General features: G+C 35.2%; 1 protein-coding gene across 6 annotated transcripts in view; it reads left to right on the top strand.

Annotated features, from left to right (window-relative positions):
• The window catches only part of FAF1 (Fas associated factor 1), a 667,255-nt gene that overhangs the window by 67,714 nt on the left and 583,737 nt on the right, over positions 1-15,804 (top strand). For 2 of the 6 annotated variants that reach the window (XM_077149709.1, XM_077149706.1), the window contains one exon: positions 9,094-9,172. The exons of the other annotated variants lie outside the window; for them this stretch is intronic. The gene's annotated coding sequence lies outside the window, so the exon portion shown is untranslated. Of the gene's footprint in view, positions 1-9,093; positions 9,173-15,804 lie in introns of those variants that run through there. 6 annotated transcript variants of the gene reach the window in all.

Here is a 15,804-nt window from a genome sequence, read left to right on the forward strand (position 1 = left end):
TGGGGTGAGGGACAAGGGTTAAGAGGAGGTTTAGATTTCCTATTTGGTGAGGGTGTGTTACTGGTTTTCCTTCTCTTGGGAAGAATGAAATCTAAAATTAAGAATGTTGTTGACCTGTGGACTTCGGGTCTTCTACGTGATGCTGGATGAATGCAGGTGGCTGAAGGATGTACTGACAGAGAAGTAGATTGGCAAATGATGGTGTATACTTACGAACAAAGGTTGTGCTGCTACCCAAAGGAACAACGTTGTGAGGCATGCAACGATATGAATGAGCATGTGGGACATTTGGTGAGACAAATTAAGCCAGAAACAAAAAACAAGAATGTTGTGGTCCCCTTTAGAAAATGCTTGTAAGAAAACAGAGGCCTAGATTATAAGCTTTTAGAGCAGACACATTAAGTCTGGAGTGGTGATTATTATTTCTGGATTTTGAGGGGTTGTTTTGTATATGTAACCTGATATTTAGAGATAAGAATGAAGCCAGACAAGTTGGGGTTAAAGTAATTCAGAACATGGTGGTAAGGAAGACAGTGTCTATGTATTAGAACCGCACATACTCTTTGAGACCAACGGAAGAAAGGTTTTTTTTCATCTGGAACTGAAATTTTCTGTAGAGCATAATCTAATTCAAACTATCTGTATAGGTCATTGAACAATTGAAATACAGGAAGCAGAGAATAAGAAAGAGGTCCTTTAATCCTATATAGATTATTGTAATCCCTGGAAACATCCTAGAGTATGTTAAGCAGATAATCAAAAAGTATTAGCAAAGTCCCCTGATGGAGGGGAGAAAGAATATGGAACTATTAAACCTTACCATCAGGGAATCCCCTGATACTGTGTCAAACTTTAGGGATATCCAAATCAATAGGCCATGCCCTCGATCATGAGCCTTACTCTTATGAAGCTTATGTATGTAGCAGAGAAGCTTAGACTACCTATAGGCATGCCTAAGAGTTATGTCTAGAGGACTTCTGTTGTTGGTGAAATGTGGCTTCTGTCTCTCTAATCCCAACTCTGCAAGTGAAATCATTGCTCTACCCCTACGTGGGACATGACATCCAGGAGTGAAAGTCTCCCTGGCAACATGGGAGATGACTCCCAGGGATGAATACAGACCTGACTGACACTGTGGGATCAAGAATTCCATCTTGACTAAAAGGTGGAAAAGAAATGTAATTAACAAAGTATCAGTGGCAGAGTTCAAATAGAGTCAAGAGGCTACTCTGAGGTTGCTCTTATGCAAGCTTCAGGTAGACCTTGCTGTCTATCATAACCTGCCGGCTCCCAATTAGGACCATTCCAGCCACTCCTAAAGAGCACTTAGGGCAATATATAAATTCCACAAGGGTTCCATGCACTAGAGTAACTTTCCAGATATCTACAACCTCCAGATGGGTCCGTGGTCCAGATAAGTCCTGGACCAGGCGTCTCTAGAACATCAGATGGCTCCATCTCCCTACCCCATATTAGGTATGGAAATCTTTCCATATTAGAGGTGTGGAAAGATCAAAGGTGATGATACTGTTATACAGAGAAGATAGGATTTAACAAGTAGATATGAATGCTGAATCATTAAATTGATGTCTGTTTTTGTCTCCAGTATTTTAGAGCAGCTAGAAGTAAAAACCTAAAATTCTGAAATTGTAACCCATGTCAAAGTCTGAAATGTGTTCTACACCTAATTGTGGAACTGTGCTTTGAAATTTATAGCTTTTTGTATATATGTTATTTTTCACAAAAAAGGAAAAAAAGTAGATTGTAGTGACAAAAACAATATTTAAGCCCTCTAACCTCCTATATTCTTGAGCATCTAGAAGGAAAAATACAAGAGGATTGTATGGTAGCACATGACAAACTCTTGCATCTGTCCTGTAACCACTTGTTGAATGGTACTTTGAAAACTTTTGCTTCTTTATTTCTTTGCTTTGTATATAGTTATACCATACAATAAAAAAAGTTAAAACAAAACAAAACAAAAAATACAAACCAGTTGGCCATAAGTGTAATGATTGATTTTTGAGCTCCTGTTTGGGTTACGTTGGTCTCTATGCTTGGCCTTGTGCCCATACTGTGCTGTTTTTGATTACTGTGGTTTTGTAATACATTTTAGTGGGAAAGTATGAGTCCTCCAGCTTTGTTATTCTTTTTTAAGACGGCTTTAGCTATTCAGGGCCCCTTACCCTTCTATATAATTTGAGGGTTAGCTTTTCAATTTCTGCAAAATGGCTGTTGGAATTTTGTTGAGAATGCATTGAATGTATAAATTGCTTTCTGTATAATTGACTTAATATTTAGTCTTCCAATCCATGAGCATGGAAAACCCTTCCATTTATTTAGGTCTTCTTTGATTTCTTTTAGCAGTTTTTTGTGGCTTACAACTCCTTTTCCTCTTTTTAAAAATTTATTCCTAAATATTTGGTTCTTTTAGTTGCTATTATAGATTTTTTTCCCCTTGATTTCCTACTTAGATTGCTCATGACTAGTATATAGAAACACTATGAAATTCTGCATGTTGGTCTTCCACCAAGTCATTTTGATTAATTTCATATATTAGCTCTCCTCGCTTTGTTGTAGATTTTTTTTGACTTTCTATATATAGCATGATGTTCTCTGCAAATACTGAAAGTTTTACTTCTTTCTTTCTGAGCTGGATGCTTTTTATTTCTTCCCTAATTGCTCTGGCTAGAACTTCCAGTACAGTATTGAGTAACAGTGGTGACAGTGGATGTCCTTGTCTTATTCCAGGTCTTAGAAGAAAAGTTTTCAGTCTTTGACCATTGAGTTTGATGTTAACAGTGGGCTTTTCACATATGCTGTTTATCAGGTTGAGGAAATGTCCTTTTAGTTCTGTTTTTCTAAATAGTTTATCAGTAAACGATCCTAGATTTTGTTAAATGCCTTTTCTGTATCAATAGAGCCTATTGTGTTTTTCCCCTTTGTTCGGTTAACATGGTGTTTTAGTTGACTAAAGCTCCTGAAATGCAGGCACCATAAAATGGGTCAACTTTTACAATAGGCATTTATTCATTTGCAAGCTTGTAGTTCAGAGGCCATGAAATTGTCCAGTTCTAAATAACATATTACCTTCTTCCTGAAGACAGACTGCCAGCAATCCTGGACTCCTCTGTCACATGGCAAGGTACATGGCAGCATCTGTTCTCTCTTCTTTCTCTTTTCGGTTTCATTGCTTTCAGTTTCTGGCTGTTAGGACTTTCTCTTTCAGCTGCTGTGCCTTTGTCTCTGAGCTTCTGGCCTTTCTTTCTATGTTCTATGTTTTTCTTTGAATTTCATCCTCTTATAAAGGACCCCAGTAAAAGGATTAAAACCGATGTGGGGCATGCTTTCACTGAAATAACCTCATCAAAAGGTCCCCCACACAATTAGGTTTAACACTTGCAAGACCAGATTAACATTAAGAACGTGATCTCCTGGGGTCCTTAAAGCCTGTAAACTCTCACATGTCAGATGCTGATTTGTTTATGTTGAACCAGCCTGGCTTACCTGGGATAAATCCTATGAGATCATGGTGTAAAGTTATTTTGTGTGATGTCTGTTTCAATTTGTTTCTCTTTTGTTGAGTCCTTTTGCATGTATATTCATAATAGAAGTTGGCTTGTAATTTTCTTTTCTTGTGGTATCTTTATCTGGCTTTGGTATTAGGGTAATTCTGGCCTTGTAGAATGAGCTAGTACTCCCTCCTCTTTAGTTTTTTTGAATAGGTTGAATAGTTTTGGTATTAATTCTCTTGTAATGGTTTGTATACTTCACCCATGAGGCCCTCTTGTCCTGACCTTTTCTTTCTTGGGAGGTTTTTGACCTTTTCAGTCTCTTTACTTGGAATTGGTCTTCTATGTTTTTTTAGAGTCAGTGTAGGTTGTTAACTGTGTTCCTAGCAATCTCTCCATTCCATTTAAGTTGTCTAATTTGTTGGTACACAATTGTTGATAGAATCTTTTTATGATCCTTTTTATTTCTGTGGGGTCAATAGTAATGTCCTCCGCCTCATTTCTGATTTGATTTGCTTCTTTTTTTTTTTTTTTGTCAGTCTAGCTATAGATGTGACAATTTTATTGAACTTTTCAAAGAACCAATTTTTGGTTTTGTTAATGCTACTGTGTTTTTATTTTCAATTTCATTTATTTCTGCTCCAATCATTGTCATATCTTTCCCTCTGCTTGCTTTGCATTTAGTTTCCTCTGCTTATTCCAGGTGTGTAGTTATGTCTTTGATTTTAACTGTTTCTTTTTTTAATGTAAGCATTTAAGAGTATAAATTTCCTCCTCATCAGTGCCTTTGCTGCATCCCATAATGTTTGGTATGTTGTTTTCTCATTCTCATTTGTCTCAAGGTATATACTAATTTCCCTGTGATACCTTCTTTGACCCATTAATTGTTTGAGAGTATGTTATTTAACGTCCATATAATTGCGGATTTTCCAGTTCTTTGCCTGTTACTGATTTCCAGTTTCATTCTGTTATTTTCAGAGAAGATGCTTTGTATAATTTCAGTCTTTAAAAATTTATTGAGACTTGTTTTGTCATTCAGTATGTGGTCTGTCCTGTGGAATGATCCATTTATTGGGGTTGCAGTGTTCCGTATATTAGGTTCCGTCTGTTAGGTGTAGTTCATTTGTCATTTTATTCAATTTCTGTTTCCTTATTGTCTTCTGTCTAGAGCTTCCATCCATTGATGAGATTGGTGTGTTGAAGCTGCCAAGTATTATTGCTGTTGTGTTAGTTTTTCTCTTCATTTTTGCCAGTGTTTGCCTCATATGTTTTGGGTCATTGTGGTTAGGTACATAAATATTTAGGGATATTATTTCTTTTTGTGGATTGACCCTTTTATTAGTATATAGTGTCCTTCTGTGGATTGACCCTTTTGTTAGTATATAGTGTCCTTCTTTCTCTCCTGGAAGAGCTTTTGACCTGTTTTTTTTTCCAGTATTAGTACAGCTGCCTCAGTTCTCTTTTGTGTACTGTCTTCATTGATTGTCTTTTTCTGTCCTTTTACTTTACACCTATCTGTGTCTTTAGGTGTAAGGTGAATCTCTTGTAAAAAACATAGATGGAATTTGCTTTTTTATCGATTTTGCCAATGTGTCTTTTTGGAAGTTTAATCCATTAACATTCAGTGTTATTACTGTAAAGCAATAGTTACTTCAACCATTTTGTCCTTTGGTTTTTATATGTCATTTGTCTTTCTTCTTCTTTATTGCTCCCTCCTTTTGATCTTTTGTGATCTGTATGACCAATTCCTCTCTCAGTTTTTGTTCTGTATATTTTTTGTATACTTTCTTTGTGGCTTCACTGGGGTTTGTATTATATAATCTAATTGTATAACCAAGTAATTTGAAAAGATACAAAGTTAACTTCAATTGCATATGTTTTCTGTTCCTATATCCCTCTGTTTACCCTTTTTATGTTGTTTTGTCCCTCTGTACTTCTTTATAATTCATGTCCATTATCAGGAAATGTTTTTTTCCTTGCCCACTTGCATTCTGACTCTTATAGAAATTAAAGAGTGTAGTTGAATATTGAGGATACAGTGCTAACAGGGTATTGTATTTACCCATTTAGTCATCTTTACTGAAGATCATCATTTCTTCAAACTGCTCCGAGCCACTCTCTCCTGTCTTTTCCTTTCAATATGAAAGACTCCTTTAGCAGTTGTTATAGGGCAGGTCTTTTGCTAATGAACTCTCTCTGTTTGTGTTTATCTGTGAATATTTTAAACTTCCTGTTATTTTTGAAGGAAGATTTTGCCGGATAAAGGATTTTTAACTGGCAGTTTTTTTCTTTTAGTACCTTAAATGTATCATACCACTACCTTCTCACCTCCATAGTTTCTGACCAGATATCAAGACTTAGTCTTATTGAGGATCCCTTGACTGTGATGGATTACTTTTCTCTGTATTTTGGGGACTTTACATTCTGATTGGTATATGTCTTGAAATAGGTCTATTAGATTCATTCTGTTTGGAGTACATTCCCTTTCTTAGACATGCATATTTCCTTCTTAAGAGTTAGGAAAATTTAGGCCCACTGTTTCCTCAAATATTCTTCCTGCCCTTTTCCCTTCTCTTCTCCTGGGATACCCGTGACGCATATGTTTATACATCTCATGCTGTCACTTAATGCCCTGAGACACTGCTGAATTTTTGTATTCTTTTCTCTATTTGTTTTTCTGAGTGTATGATTTTGATTGTCCTTTCTTCTAATGCACTGATTCTTCCTTTTGCCTGTTCATATCTGGTGTCCTGTGCCTCTATTGTAATTTTAATCTCCCTTGTTGTTCCTTTTATTCCCAGTATTTATGTATTTTTTAAAGCAGTTTTATTAAGATATATTCACATACAATCTGTCCAAAGTGTACAATGTGTGGCCTTGCTGTGTTAGTTAGATTCAGTTGTCAACTTGGCCAGGTGAGCATACCTAGTCTCGTTGCTGCGGACATAAGCCAATGGTACGTGAATCTCATCTATTACTAATGACATCTGCAGTCGGCTAGAAAGCGTGTCCACTGCAATGAGTGACATTTGACTTAATTGGCTGGTGCTAAAACAAGAGAGCGCAACGTAGCATGGCCTAAGCAGCTCGGCATTCCTCATCTCCGCACTTGCAGCTCAGCCCAGGCCTTTGGAGATGCAGAAAGGAGTTACCCCGGGGAAAGTTGTTGGAACCCAGGGGCCTGGAGAGAAGACCAATAGAGACCATCCAGTGCCTTCCATGTAAGAAAAAAACCTCAGTGGAAAGTTAGCTGCCTTTCCTCTGAAGAACCAACAAAATAAATCCCCTTTTATTAAAAGCCAATCTGTCTCTAGTGTGTTGCATTCTGGCAGCTAGCAAACTAGAACACTTGCATTATATTTTATGTTTCTTTTTAAACTTTTGAATTCTTTGTTTTGCTTACACATCATCTTCTTAATCCTTTAGCTTTCTATCCTCCGTTAATTATTTCTAGACATGTTTTGCTTCATTTCTTTGTATTTATTTAACATATTTGTTGGATCTTTTTTGATTAGTTGTTCCAAAGTTTGTATCTCCTCTGAAGTTTTTTTTATTGTAGTATTTTTATTTACAGGTCAATTTGTATTGATAGACCAATGATTTTTATTGTACAACCCATACATAGTGTACAATCAGTGGTTCACCGTATCATCACATTGTTGTATATTCATCACCATAATAATTTTTAGAACATTTGTATCACTCCAGAAAAAGAAAAAAGAAAAAACTCATACATCTCACACCCCTTATCCCTCCCTCTCATTGACCACTAGTATTGCAGTCTACCCAATTTATGTATTTATTCTTTTTAAAATATTTTTTTGATAAATCTTCACACACATACATTCTATACATGATGTACAATCAGTGGCTCACAATATCATTGCATAGTTGTATATTTATCACCATGATCATTTTTTAAAATATTTGCATCACTCCAGAAAAAGAAAAAACTCATACATACTGTACACCTTATTCCTCCCTCTCATTGATCCCTGGTATTTTCATCTACCCGATTTATTTTACCCTTTGTCCCTCTATTATTTATTTATTTATTTACTTATATCCATATTTTTTACTCATCTGTTCATACCCTGGATAAAAGGAGCAATAGATTGAAAGTTTTCAGAATCACACAGTCACATTGTAAATGTTATATCTTTATACAGTCGTCTTGAAGAATCAAGGCTACTGGAACACAGCTCGACAGTTACAGGTACTTCCCTCCACCCACTCCAGTGCACCAAAAACTAAAAAATATCTGTGTAATGCATTCAGATAACTTCCAGGATAACCTCTCGACTCCATATGAAATCTCTCAGCCACTGATACTTTATTTTGTCTCATTTCTCTCTTCCCCATTTTGGTCAAGAAGGCTTTCTCAATCCTATGATGCTGAGACCTGGCTCATCCCTGGAGTTCTGTCCTACATTTCCAGGGAGATTTACACTCCTGGGAGTCATATCCCACATAGGGGAGAGGCAGTGAGTTCACCTGCCAAGTTGGCTTAGAGAGAGAGGCCACATCTGAGCAACGAAAGAGGTTCTCTGGGTGACTCTTAGGCCTAATTTTAAGTAGGTTTAGCCTATCCTTTGTAGGAATAAGTTTCATAGCCCCAAGATTGAGGGCTCAGCTTATTGATTTGGTTGTCCCCCACTGCATGTGAGAATATCAGAAATGCTCCAAGTGGGGAAGTTAAATATTTCCTCTTTTCTCCCCAGTCCCCCGAAGGGACTTTGCAAATACTTCTTTATTCACTGCCAAAATTATCTGAGATATATCGGAGCATCATACTAACCTGGAGAAACCAACAAGATCTCATGCCCTATTCAAGATTCCATGTACTTATGGTGTTCAGCTAAACTGACCATACAAATTAAATTAGGTAATGTACTGCCCAAAATATAAATTCCACACCAAAAAAAGATCCTGCCTTTGGTTTCACATAGAAATTGAAGTTTTGGAATATGGACAGTATCACCCTTTGCCTTTTATTCTGCTCTGCCTTAGTCCTTTCCAGATCGCTGTCATTCACATCTCTAGTCGAAGTCTGATCCCTTTTACAGCTTTGTAAACAGTTCCTGTAGGGGATAGTTCTGGCTTTCATGGCTTTAGAGCTCTGACTCTGAGTATCAGGTGTCACATTAATACCTGAAATTTCTGGGAGCAACCAGGTTTTATACAAATGGCTCGGTATTTCAAAATTTAGAAATAACAGTTATAACTCCTAAATATATGTGACTGCTGTAAGATCTTATAATCTAGGACCCTTTACAGTAGACCCTGATATTGTAACTGATAACTCATGCTCTTGACTTCAGTTCACCAAGTTTTTATGCTATAATTAGTCCATATGAGTGAGGCATGATATTATTTGTCTTTTTGTTTCACAGTCCTTAAGGTTCATTCACCTAGTTTCATGCCTTACATCTTCATTCCTCTGAAGTTTTAATGTGTTTCCATGACTGAACCATATTTTCCTGTTTTCTTAGCATGGCTTGTAATTTTTTACTGATGTTTGAGCATCTATCTGATGGTTTGATCTGTGGACTCTGAATGTCAGTTTCTCTTTCTTGCCTAGAGTTGAAGATTTGCTGTGTATTAAGGCTCTTCTTTGATGTTCGGTCCAACTTATACTGGACTTTTAGAGTAGTCTGTTGGTAAGTGTTTGATTTTCTCAGGTCTTTTGCACCTGATTCTTACCCTGGAAATGCTGTACAACTTTTAAGATTGCCTATTTTGGTTGCAATTGTTTCACCTCCAGGAGAAAGCTTGCTTTCCTCTGTTCATTCTCTGTGAATCCAGATCTGTTCTTTTTGTCTTTGGGCAGAATTTTCTCTCAGCTCTTAGGATATATTTAACTTCTCTCACTCACTCAGTGCCCCCTTTTCATTACACTTTTAGGTTCTATGACTTGTCCTGCATTACAAATGTTCAGCTTACTCCTTTTTATTTCTCTGAGGCTTTTCTGCCTCTGGTTACTTCTTCTTCTTCTTCTTTTTTTTTTTAACGCATATAGTCTTTTATTATAAAAGAAAATATGTCTGATTGCCTTTTCTTGATTATGAAAGAAGTGTATTTTCTTTAAGTAAAATTTGAAATAAGAATACTAAAAAAAGCCATCTCTAATTTAACCCTATAATGAACTGTGGTTAAAATATTAATGTGTCAAAATTGTGGTAAACTCATTTCTAGTGTGTACTAAAAATTCTAGTACAATTTTTAAAAATATTTTTATTTAATGAAACATATAATACACTTAGAACCACCAAAAATGAATGCTTTAATTAGCTTAACCATATGTATATTTAAATAAAGTTTTCATACAGGCATTGTAAAACCTGTGTTATGCAGTAAGTTTCATAAGCCAATTTAAAATTAAGGCAACAAGGAAAAAATCTAATTCAGAAAGCAGAGTTCTTACATTCTAAATATTTCAGCTGTCAAAACTGTGAATGTCCTCAAAATATGTAGAAAATTATTACAAATGCTTATGTTGCTATAGTTATGACCTATGTCACCTATTTCCTGATTTCGGGAAAATATGAAGACACAAATATTTTTTACAATTAACATGAAAATCTTAACCACCTAAAATGGATATCTTAGCTTATCTGTAGGCATATTTAAATGAATCTCTAAGAATCAGTGTAACGTCTTTCTGTACAATATGTTTCATAAACATATTAAATTTAAAATTAAAGCAAGGAAGCTAGAAACCATTACTGAGGAGGATCAGACCTGGGACATTCCAGACAAAAACTAAAATAACAGTCCTTTAAAAATGCTCAAAGAGCTAAAGAATATCATGAATGAAGAACTGCAAGAGATTAGGAAAATGATACATGAGCACAAAGAAAATATCAGTATAGAGATAGAAATTAAGGAATGTTGCCAAACAGAGCTGAAGACCACAGTAAGAAAATAAAAACATTCTCTGAAGGGTTCAACAGAAGATTGGAACTGACAGAAGAAAGAACCAGTGAACCTGAAATAAGGCAATTGAAATCATTCAATCTCAGGAGCAAAAAGTAGAATGTATTATGAAAAGTAAACAGAGTACGAGTAGCCTGTTGGCCACCATCATACTAACATATGCATTATAGGAGTCCCAGAAGGAGAAGAAAGAAAGGAGCAGAGAGAATATTCATAGAAATATGAATATGACTGAAACTACCCATATTTAACCAGTGTTAAATCTTGAGTATACAACTCCAAGATTCTCAACAAACCCCAAACAGAATAAATCTAAATAGCCCCACACTATGCCTTATTATAATCAAGCTGTTGAGTAGCAAAGATAAAGACAGAATTCTGAAAGCCAGGTGAAAGAAGAAATAGATCTCATACGAGGAAGCCTCAGCAAGATAAGTCAGTTTCTCAGAGGAAACCTTCTTGGAGGCAAGAAGGCAGTGGGAAGGCAAATTTGAAGTGCTGAAAGCAAAAAACTGCTAACCAAAAATTCTACAATGGCAAAACTGTCTTTCAAAAATGGCTAATGGTGCACACTGACTAGTCCTCAAGTTCATTCCTGAGGCTGAGTCAAGAACCTTCATGGCATCAGCCTGTTGTCAAGGTCTCAACTTCACCAAGAATTCCCCAGGCTCCCCAGTATCCAGCAGAGAATTCCTGGTGCACTATGGCTTCCAGGCTAGAACTCCTGGGCTATCCAGCATCCAACCAAGAACTCCAGGGTTCTCCGGCATCTGGCTGTAAAAAAAAAAAAAAGAAAAAAAAAAGGCCATTCTCAGATAAACAAAAGTTGAGGGATTTTGCTGCCACTAGACCAGCCCTACAGAATGTGATAAGGGGAGTCCTGCAGGTTGAAAGGAAAGAACACTAAACAGTTTAAAAAGCCACATGAAGAAATAAAGATCTCTGGTAAAGGTAGTGACATGGGTAAATATAAATATCAGTACTATTGTATTTTTTTGTTTGTAACTTCACTTTTTATTTCCTATAGAATCTGAAAGGGAAATGGATCAAACGTCATGATAAATCAGTGGTTTTGGATTCATAAAAAAAAAGTTAAAGCAAGAAAAGAAAAAAATCTATAGATACAGATATCAGAGTTTCTTATATTCGAAATGTTAAACACTCTTGAATACCATTTGATTAGCTATCAAAACTGTGTGTGTTCTCAAAATATCAAATAAAAAGTTATTACAAATATCAACTTTGCTATAATAGTGACTAATGTTACTAAACATTTTCAAATTTTTTATTTCAGAAATTTATTTTATCTAATGTTACTGTAGTTGCCTATAGTTTTTTATCATTTTTTTGTTGTAAAATATAATATATATATAAATTTATAGATATAAAATATATAAAAGAAAGAGAAAAGCAATAAATTTCAAAGCACACTTCGACAAGAAGCTATATAACAGGTCCCAGAGTTTGTCATAGGCTGCTATTCCCTCACCTCAGATTTTTTCTTTTAGCTGCTCCAAAATACTGTACGCTTTACTGGAGTCATAATAATGGAATCATACAGTATCTGTCCTTTGATTATTTCTTGTTAGAATATCCTGATATTCCAAGAGTCCTTTTTTTCATTTAGGTAATCCAGCAATCATAGAATAGATTTAGTTTGAGTACCTCTTCTTGCTAACAGTTCAGCCACAGTCTCTTTTATTTCCTGGGGATCCTTTTGTATATACTTGCTTGCTGGCCTCTGGTTTCTCCTTTGGTTTCTGCAGACTTGGCTTCCCTGTGCCTGGATATGTATGCGGTTTTAACTTGCTGTTGTGAGGGGCTCTATGGTGTGAATCCATGACATGAGGTCCCTGGGCTGTGCTGTCCCTGTGCAACTCCTGAACTGCATGGTACAGAGTGAGGGGGAAGGGTCTGGTTTGGGAGGTCTGGTTTGCAGATCTCCTACTCCCCGTCCCCCATTGCTTCAGTGTTTATGGAGTCTTTCTCCAATCTCTATTGTCTTTCAGAATTCCAAGGAAATAAGATTTAGCCTTTTATTTTGTTTCAGAGAGGAGACTTTTTCTAGGGGATGTCATACATTACCTATGACATCACTCCTTAGCACACTTGTATGTCATAAGCTTTTAAAATGAAACTTTTTTTTTTTTGAATCACCCATTAGTAGTTCACTTTTTAGGATCACTGAGTTTTTTATTTGGTGTCCTCTACATTTTACTGGTACGTTATATTTGTGCTTCTGTATATAACATTATTATTTATTTACTGTCCTGCATTTTGCAGGCCCTATAGCCGTTTGCATAATTTAATTTTTTAATGTGGAATGTGTCTATATTTTTAATTTCTGTTACATATCACTTGGACATCTTTCCATTGTTTTTGTGCACATTTTGCTAGTGAAGTGTAAAAGAATGTGAGTCAGTCACCAAAATCAATTCTGACGAACTTAAATAAACAATCAAAGTAAAAAAATTCGTTGCAGTATCAGGTGTGTATAGTGTGCTCAGACTTACACTAGATGTAGCAGGGACTTAAAAGTTGTAACTATATTATAGTCTCTGTCTTTGAGAAATGTACAGAAAAATTGGTAAAACGTGATCTCTTATCCTTACATATTATAATCAAGAATGGGGAATAAGTTCCTGAGTAAATAGTAATTGAAAATATTTTGGCTATTTTATTAATTTAGGCATGCAGAATATATTCTCCGTGAAGGAATAGCTCAGTCCCAGGATTTCCAGTCATTGGCCATTTCTCCAACCTTGCACGTTATTTCCCAATCTTGCGTTATTACAGGTAGCTGTCCACAAAGCAGTGCATTTGAACCCTATGTTTTATTTAAATACCCCACAATTGACTCTGTTTTTTTAGTGCAACTTGCAGTTGGGTTATATATGCTAAAATTTTGAAAACAAAATAATGTACTTTTGGTAAGCGTGTCCACCTACTGTTTCACTTGACATGAACCCTGTAGTGCTCTCCCTATGTCTTACCTCAGACTATTGTCGTTTTTCTCTTCATTCAGCATTTCCTTCCTTGAAGGTGAGTCTTTTCACATTTTATCTCAAAAGATGAATACATAAGGAAGAAGTATTAGCAATGGGTTAAACTCTCCTTCCAAAGGACAACCTTCTTTCATGATCATTACATTTTGTAAGTTGGGCTTCAGAATTGACCTACTACTCTACTTTCTGTTTTCATTATAGAAGAATTTGGTTTGCATGATTTGTGTTGATTTTGACTAATCACAATGTTAGGCAGCTATAACTATTGGTAAACACATTGCGTTAACCTTAAATTTTAAGTGCCCTGGCATTTCAAACTTCTTATCATTAATTTATTGACTGTGGCCTTGGCAAAGTTACTTCCTTCTCAGCCTCCTCATGTACAGTAAGGAATTTGGACTAGATTATTCTCAAGCTGTTTTGATACGTGAAGTATCTGTTAAGATTCTATGATAAGCAGTCAATTATGATAGTAGTATAAACTAATGATTTAGTAGTACTTTGTTAGCTGAAACACTTGTATGTATCCTATTTTATTTAATAATTTTAATAACTTTATTAGAAAGATATTGACAGGCCAAGATGCTATGCCAGTTATTTCACAGAAGGTCTGTATTATGAAACTTCTTCAGTAAGTTAGAATTTCCAGTAAGCTCTATCAGGTCCAGGAAAAGAATGCGAAGTGAAATAAAGTAAAAATAAATATTAGCCTAGCCATACTGCCTTATAAGTGCTCTTTATATTTTTTTAAGTACTCTATACTTTTAGGAAATGATTTTTGAACTTTGTACTCAATTTCTGCTCTGTTTTGCTGCCTAAGCTAACATAGCTGTTTTGTTGAAGAATGACTCAGTTCAGAGTGGTTGTAAAGCAAAAATAAAACAGGCTAGCCTGCATATCTCTGGATCACCACTGGATTTCTAGTCCTCAAAGTTGATTCTGCACTAGAGACTTAATGTCATATGCACTAGAACAGTAAGAACCAAGGAAAATTATCATGTATATAACCTGTCTCATTTTAAGATTCATTGAGATACTTTGAGACATTTTTATTCTACCACTTTTTTTAATGTTTTTTCTTTATTGTATACTTTAGTTTTTGGCATTCCAAACAAACCATAATGATTGTAAAGTCTGTGTTTGTACACTAACTTATATAAACCTATTTAAAATTAAGGCCAACAAGGAAAAAAATCTATAGATAGAGATATCAATGTTTCTTAAATTTTAAACATTAAACACTAATTTAAATAACATTTGATCAGCTATCAAAACTATATACATTGTCAAAATATCAAGTAGAAAGTTATTAGAAACATCAGCTTCGCAGTAGTAATGACCTGTGTACTGAACATTTTCAAGTTTTTGATTTCAAGAAAAATATAAAGATATAAATGTTTTTACAAATAAAAACATCTTATCTCTTATGCTATCATGACATTTAAAATTTGTTTTATCTAATATTACTACAGCTACTTGTGCTTTCAGCTTACATAGAATATCTGTTTCCATCTTTTCAATTTCTGTTTGTATTCTTGGGTCTAAGATAAATATCTTGTGAGCAGCATATAGATAGATCATATTATTTAATCTGTTCTGTCAGTTTATATCTTTTTTTTTTTTTTTGGGTGCATGGTCCGGGAATTGAACCTGAGTCTCCTGCATGAAACAGGAAAGGCAGGTTTTCTACCACTGAATTACCTGTGTACCCAATTTATATCTTTTAATTAGCATGTTTAATCCATTAAAATTCAAAATTATTACTGTAAAAGCAAATCTTTGGTCTAGCATCTTATCCTATATCTATAAATATAGATATCAGAGTTTCTCAAATTCTAAATATTAAACATTAACTTAAATACTATTTGATTAGCTTTTAAAACACTTAATTTTTAAAGAAATGAATCTTAAGGATAATCTTAAAATTTCTTAAAACAGTATATTTTATTATGCTCAGGATTTGACTGTAGAGTTCTCTGAATATGTACTGTTTTTCTATTTATGTGATATTATGAACACCTGCAGTTTTATGAAAAAACTACTCTAATTGATGACATGGTCAGTCTTTCATAGTTAGAAAGCAGTCAGGCATTGATCACTGCCCTTCATCAAGGCCATCAGAAACTGACTTATATATGCACAAATTTTTTCCTATGACAAAGGGAAGCTACTGTGAAGGAATATTTTATAATATCAATTTTCCCTCCATTGAACAAGCCTTCTTTGCTTTCCTTGCCCTTTATGGGCAATAAGCCCATTATTCTACAAACTTTCAGTTTCCCAGTTCTTAACCTGACCATCATCCCACCTTCTGTCCTCTCTTCTTTTATGAGTATCTGCTTTGTGCTAGG

The sequence above is a fragment of the Tamandua tetradactyla genome, chromosome 2 (genome assembly GCF_023851605.1).
Source record: "Tamandua tetradactyla isolate mTamTet1 chromosome 2, mTamTet1.pri, whole genome shotgun sequence".
NCBI classification, from domain to species: domain Eukaryota; kingdom Metazoa; phylum Chordata; class Mammalia; order Pilosa; family Myrmecophagidae; genus Tamandua; species Tamandua tetradactyla.